At 44.5% G+C, this 7,003-nt stretch overlaps 3 long non-coding RNA genes across 11 annotated transcripts in view; 2 read left to right on the top strand and 1 right to left on the bottom strand.

Annotated features, from left to right (window-relative positions):
* The window catches only part of LOC117285369, a 118,900-nt gene extending 113,448 nt beyond the window's left edge, over positions 1-5,452 (top strand). The window contains exon 3 of the long non-coding RNA XR_004516374.1: positions 4,903-5,452. This is a non-coding gene — a long non-coding RNA (uncharacterized LOC117285369). The remainder of the gene's footprint in view (positions 1-4,902) is intronic.
* The window catches only part of LOC104873147, a 241,450-nt gene that overhangs the window by 10,429 nt on the left and 224,018 nt on the right, over positions 1-7,003 (bottom strand). For 2 of the 9 annotated variants that reach the window (XR_004516369.1, XR_004516372.1), the window contains exon 1: positions 5,922-6,081. The exons of the other annotated variants lie outside the window; for them this stretch is intronic. This is a non-coding gene — a long non-coding RNA (uncharacterized LOC104873147). Of the gene's footprint in view, positions 1-5,921; positions 6,082-7,003 lie in introns of those variants that run through there. 9 annotated transcript variants of the gene reach the window in all.
* Positions 6,207-7,003, top strand: part of LOC104873146 — a 16,287-nt gene continuing 15,490 nt past the window's right edge. Inside the window, exon 1 of the long non-coding RNA XR_783376.2 lies at positions 6,207-6,718. This is a non-coding gene — a long non-coding RNA (uncharacterized LOC104873146). The remainder of the gene's footprint in view (positions 6,719-7,003) is intronic.

Consider the following 7,003-nt stretch of genomic DNA (forward strand, 5'->3'; position numbering starts at 1 on the left):
TCATTTTGTTTTTTTTTTTTTTTTTTTTTTTTTTTTTTTAAGCTTGGTCCTCAACCAGACTACCCAGATGCTTCGCAGCTGAATCATTCCAGATGGTTCTGTGACACAGCCAAAGTGAGCTTTTCAGATGGGCTACAGATTTGGATACTGGAGATCTCAGACTCTTCACAGAACAGGAAATATGGGATGTGAATTACAGAAGTTTAGGGACTGCAAGAATTAAGAGTAGGGGTAAACTGTCAGATTGTGAACAGTTGTTGGATTGTAAAAGAAAAACAATGCCCATCTGTCAACTCAAGTCAGGTGTTCAATATCGTTTCTTCATTATTGTCCATCCAATTTTGTAAGTTTTGTTTGGAAGTTTTACACTGTATGAAAGAAAATCTCTTCCTAAACATGCTTTCAGTGTTCTTAAGAAGCAACTTCCCAAAGGAGAGAAGAAAATGTATAAAATATCTTAATGGCCTGTAAGAAATATTTGAGTGTATAGTATAAAGACTGGCTTTTTACTTTTACCATAACTAAACTATGAAAGCTAAATTAAAACTGTTTTAAATATTAGCACTAAAAAAGTAGTCTTGCAAGATAAAACTTTCCCAGACTATATACTGTAGAAAATACTTATCCAAGCCAGAAAGACCACATTTCATTCCACAGTTACAAAACACAGGCTTGGATACAACTCTGCAGCTAGAGAATATGGGGGTGATGTCTCAGGTCCACATCGTGTCTCCCAAGGATGAGCTAGTAGTACTCAGTGGCTTTGAAAAGAGCAGAAGTTTTTCTATACTCTGGGATCAAGATGTTGCTGTCTGGTTTCCATGGTGAAAGAAGGACCCATAAATAGTCCGAAATGGAGTGGTTACTGGTAGTAATCCAGATGCCAAGCACAGCAACCTAGAGAAGACCATGGTCATTCTGCAGGCGGTGTTCTGCAGAACAGCACTGACTCAGGAGTCCCGCTGTGGAGGGGTGGGTGTGGCACAACTGTCCACTGGCCACAGGCCTCAGTTTCCCCACACTGAAGTTAGGACAGACAATATCTCAACAGTGTTTCTGAGAACGCTGTATTTCCTTTAGGGAGGTAGGGAATCGGCTTGGGTTCAGAGCTGATTAGTACTAGCACATGTGCAGCTCTCTGAACGTGCAGGGGAGCCTACAATTCCGTAGAGTAGCCCTTATGTTTGTTTTGTTTTGTTTATCGCTGGGGCAAATCTGGTGACAGTCATTTTGAATTGTCTCGTGGGTTGCAGGGATAAGATCACTAAATACCATGGCGGATTCACCTGAGGCTCACTGGCTTTGTGGACTGAACAACTTGTGGTTGGGGATCGCCCACCTCCACTGGTACTGCAGAGACCGAAGCAGCTGTGTCTGGCTTCTGCCCTGGGCCAGATTCAGTCCTGTCAGCCAGAGCTGTTCTTATTTAATCTGTAACTACTCTCATCATAAATTTTGCGTGTCCTGTGCGGGTCTGGAATCCATCATCTTATATGGATTTGAACACATGTAACATGCTCGCATGCTCCTTTATTGTAACCCAACTCCTTACAATCACCCTGAGTAGATAGGCTACCTTTGAACAAACCACTGGAAAACAATAGGAGGAACCACGAGAGGCAATGCTAACAATGTGTTATAGCTCCTAGAGCATAATTTATATGCAGTATGATCAACAATATAATGTTTAAACTTTAAGAAGCTGTTATAAAACAAGATGTATTTTCAGTAATTCCCTTCACAATACTCACTTAGAACACACCCCATCTTATCGTGTCTTTTAGTGAAGTTTTAAAAATGTAAACATTCCCCCTATCTGTTAAGCAGCCCTTGTGTATTTCCCCTTTTATGGATGGGGGAATCCGAGGTGAGAGAGGAGACACGGTCACCCAGAGGAAGAGGAGAATTATCCTTCAGCTCCTATGCTCTGATTCTAAGTTCATTGGAACTCTGTTCTTCCATTCTAAGTAGATGTTTGGACATGAGGAGTCAGGACACAATCTGGGCGTGACAAGGAGAGTGAGGGTGAACTTCTGGGCAGAAGTAAAGCTCCAGGGCAGTGACATACAAAGGATGGACCAGGAGTCTCAGGGAGAAGCATTTTCTACGAGGCTGTACCTCACGTATCCTTGCAAGTTTGAGGATGAGAACTCTGACTTTGCATTTCGGGGAGAAAATCCTAAGTCTGTCAGTTGAAAGTCTTTTCATCCTTGCAATGTAATGTTATTTTCTCCCACAGAATGCTTTCCTATACAGTGGGTGGTCTGGCCACGGTGCCTAATTTAATCTTTCACCACAGTATCTTTTGTTGACAGTTATTAAACGCCCGGTTGACACCAGACATCAAAGAATTGGAGAATGCATGTTAGGTGCTGTGGACTCATTTAGCAATCAGAGAGAACTGCTGCCTAAATAATGACCAGAGTAGGTTCATTTTCAGGACGAATGGCCGGTTGCTATGTGAAGTGTGATTCTGGTGTTTGTCCTTTTCTCCAGAGGCACCTGTCTGAGGCCTTTCCCAGAGGGGTTTTTTAATTCTTACTGCTGCTTAACGATCAGGTCTTTTGGAGGCCAAATTGCATTTTCTTCTCTCGCGTCATCCCTCGTCCACTCTGCTTCTGGTTTTCATTATCCTGGTGGTGTGGCATCTGATACCTGAGAAGTTCCCGGGTGCTGGAACACCAGATGGGCAATTTGGCAATAGTAGGACCCAGGACCCCTGGTCTTGGAAATCTCAACAGCACCTCTTGACAAGCTGGGGGTGTGGCTGAGGCACTGGATGCCCAGGTGGATTCTCAGCAAGCCATGCTGTCCACCTTGCCGCCACTTGTCTTCTGAGTCAAAAGTGAGGCTGGGAGGTCTGCTTTCCCCAAGCCACACTTCCTAACCCTTTGCTCGGTTTTCTGTGCCAGTGCTGTATGGAAGGCGAGGGCGCACTGAGAAGTTTGTCTTACACTGTCTTGAGCATAAAGGCTGGTTAGGATTCAGGAGAAGGGCAAATAGAAATGCCTGAGAAGGGGTGGCAGGGAGCAGAACTGGTACCGATGGAGCCAGTGTTAACCAGGGGCGTGACGCTGATGCTTAGCTCTAGTTCTGGTTCAGAGATGAAGTGGCCCAAGGGCTCCTGTCTGGGATGCTTGAAGCCCACTGCAGAGAGTGTTCAGAGATGGGCCGAGAGGGGTGACAGGGTCAGGAGAGCAGTAACCTCAGCAGTGGATTACTCTGAGTTCTCAGCTCAGTGAGCTTACTAAAAACAGGTCCCACGCGGATGAACCAAGCACTGGGACCATGACTTTGAAGCGTACATGTCATCCCAAGCCCCCTCCTTGCCGCCATGCCTTGAGGAGCTTTCATTCACCACCCCGTGCTACCATTTTGTTCTCCCTTCCCAGGCCCACAGCAATGGAGCCGGCCAGCCAAGCCCAAAACCTCTGGAATGGTGGGCCAAAGCCAACTTTTCCTTTTCTAAGTTTTCCCCCGGCGATTTTGTCACAGTACAGGACAGCTGACAGAGTTTTCTTCTTCAGAGGAGAGAACATAACTCAGAGGCTTATGAACTGAGGCCTGGAAAGAGTTAGTGCTTAAACCCCAGCCTCTCACGAGCAGTTCTGTTCCTTTCTCCATTACACTACACCCTTTCTATATCAAATCTCTCCCTTTTGTCCTGCAGTTAAATTTTTTAGTAACTAGCATCCCATCCTCCCCACTCATCCAGGGATACCAAGTGATTCCAGGCCCAGAGAGTGCTTGTCTGGGGTTCCAGTGGGTTTCTTTTCCCCTTCATGATTTTCTGTTCCTCCTGTGACCTTTTAGAATGCCTGCCAATGTCTGTGCTTGCCAGCAACTGTAAACTGGTAATCAGGCTTACTAACACTTTAGGCATCACAGTGCTGAGGAACCTGAACAACTATCTGTTTTTCTTTTGGGGATTGCTTTGTTTTATATGAGACAGTGTCTTCTCTGTAGCCCAGAGTGGCCCCAAACACACTGCTGCCCTTCTGCCTCAGCCTCCTGAGTGCTGGGATTATAGGTGTGCACCTCCACGCCCGACTTTCATTGTCTTTTGTTTGTGTGTGTGTGTGTGTTTTTTTTGTTGTTGTTTTGTTTTGTTTTTTGAGAGGAATAAGAGGAATTAGTACTTTCAATGTGAAATATGTTAATTGCCTGGCAATAATCTAACAAGTAAATTTAATTTCCCTCCACTTTCCTTACCTAGAAATGAGAAATCGTGCATGGTTATAATGCCATTTTGTACTCAAGAAGCTAAGGCAGGGGGGCCGTCTCGAGTTCAAGTCCGGACTGGGCTGTATAGTGAGACCCTGTCTCAGAAAACCAAAACCAAAAAAAATATATCTGTCTACCGACCCATCTATCTCACCACACCTTTCTAGAGACACAACTTCGGAGCAAGTCCTTTCAAAAGCGCACTCTGTAGTTTCTTCCTACACGGAACAGGGGCCGTACCTGACTGGTCCTAAGAACAAAGTAACAAAACACACAAAGGTAGCTGCTATAAGCAAGTCTTTGGATGTTGGTAACATGACCAAGGGCGGATGTGGTGGAGTGTGGCTTCTAAACTGTGCTGTCTTCCTTTCCTTTCATTGGTTCCCTGAAGCAAAGCCGGGAGGCCCCTAGGAACACGAGCACTCTCCTGTCCACATCTCATCCCCTTACGACTCATGGTTTGTTCTCTCACCCTGACGACATGCGTTTGACCCCACAGGAGCGGAGTGTTCGGTTGTATAATAGGTTGAGAAAGAGGCAGGCTATGCTTGTCACATGATATTTCCCTCTAAACCCCAGGATGTCAAAGGTGTGAAAGCTAAATGTATGGTTAATTTTCTAATTGCTGTTCTCTATTTTTCAAGGCAAGTCATAGTTTCTTCTTATTTGACCTTTCAGCTTGTTCCAACTTGTCCTGAAAAGCCAAATATTTCCTCCAGTTCGGAGCCAAGAAGCAGTACACACATGTGGATCCTTCTAAAATTCCAAAGGGAAGAAAGGCTGTGATTCAACTATAAATTTACAAAGAACTTGAGCGAAAATAGAAGCCAGTGCTGTAAGAGGAACAGCTGAGAAGGGAATGGGGCGAGAGGAGTATTGATTGAAGGGAAGTCAATTTTGAACAGAATAATGAGGAAAGAAACGCAACGGTACGATGAGAGGTGGGCCATCACCCAGGAATGGTGTGTGACCTCCTCGGATGGTAAAGGCGTATACTACATCAGCCAGTTAACGAATAGATAAGTGAAAGGACGTGACACTAGGAGCTCTTCATTCCCACTGTGAAGGAAGTCAATAGCATCACTGCCAAATGGCTGCCTTGGCAGAAAAATAGCAGGCTGACCCAACCAGTGCAGATCCCGGAGGGGGTTTCTGTTTTACATCGCCTCCTTGCAACTCCAAACCGCCATCCTGAAAAGCCTTCCTGAATTTCAGAGAGCAAGACGGATACAAGCGGGCTCACAACTCTCCGCGAAGGGACAGAGAATCCGTCACGCCCCTGCTTTCCTGCAAGCAGACTCAAGGCAGAGGGGCCATGTGGCCCTTCCTTCAGAGAGGCTTAGGTTTCGAGGCACCAGGCAGCGTTGCTTTCTTTGTTTCCTGGTTCCTAATTTTTCACAGCATTAACCCAAATGGAGCTAAATATCTCCTAACAGGGGTGTGCTAGTTGACACCTCGCCGGCTGAGCGGGTTACCAGGGTGGTTCACTCTTTCCTCTAACCCCTCCTCACCGAGGCCAAGTCCCTTAGATCTGAGACTGACGTATAATGGTGTCACTGCACTAGCTGTGAGAGATTTGACAAGATACCTCATTTTTAATGCCTCAGTTTCATGACCTATAGAAAAGAAACAATACTGCGTAAAGCCAGAGGTTAAAAAGTTCACAGCCATGAAATACTTAGCCGTTGGAAGCATACCTTGAATGCTGAACTTGTAGTCCATTTACTTCAGACCTGTTAGTGAAAAATCTGATGGAAGTTGTTGTGATCCCCGCAGGCATATTATTCGATTTGAGAAGGAAAAGCTTATTAAATTCATTCTGAGAAATAACTCAGAATTTGAAGCAATGTGATTGACATCCTGCGAGGAACAGTAAACAAGGAAAATAATGAAGTTGTTGACCTTACAATGAGGGTAACATAAATACCCCAAAGGCTGCTGCTTTTTAAAAACTTTCCAGCTAGCAGACTAGAAGGCTAGATAATTCTTTTCTCATTAGTACGTGTTTGAAGTAAGTGTGGTTTACAATCATCTTGGAGGGTGGGTACAAGTACGTACTACCGCTTGTTTATTTCTTTAACCTCTTTCTCTTCCCTCCCTCCTCCTCCAAATGCCCTTTCCCCATTTTCATTCTTGTTTGCATTAATCTTGTCCTGTTTATGACATACGCTGTTTGCACTCACTGAGGTCACTGGGTTCCTGTACATGTCTTCATTCTGTTCGTTTCCCCTTCCCTGACCCCTCTTCCCTCCCACTGAGTCTCCTGAACTCCTCCTCTCCACCTTTTACTATGCCCTTTGTTTGTACTCTGAAGGCAAAAGAATTCTTCAAAGCTGTGTCATCACAAATTATCTCAAAATCTCAGAGTCAGAAGAAACTGTATCAAAGATCTTCCACATGCTGTTAGAAAAGCTTTAGAAGTTTATTCTCATCTAAACTCAGTGTGTGAATTTTCCCTACACCAACCTTTGTTTCTCCTTACAGACCTCAGAAGGTGAGCTAGCTCTTGATACTTTTCAGGGCTGTTTATTTTCGCCTGGATCTGGATGGATTGAACTGTTCTACTTAAATTCAATACAAGAAAGATTTCTTATGCCCTGCAACTTCCAGAAATCCGATACTTGTTGGCAGAAGGCACATAACGAATGTATTTTTACAAAAGGCTATTCCCTCATTTGATTCAAAGAGGGTACTGAAGACCTTAGAACCTTTTCTTTCTAGTTAAATAACTGGAGGTTGTTTACCTTTGTGCCATGGAATATAGTTTTAAGTGTGTGTT

Source organism: Fukomys damarensis, unplaced genomic scaffold (assembly GCF_012274545.1).
Source record: "Fukomys damarensis isolate Sample0158 unplaced genomic scaffold, DMR_v1.0_HiC HiC_scaffold_9, whole genome shotgun sequence".
Lineage (NCBI taxonomy): Eukaryota > Metazoa > Chordata > Mammalia > Rodentia > Bathyergidae > Fukomys > Fukomys damarensis.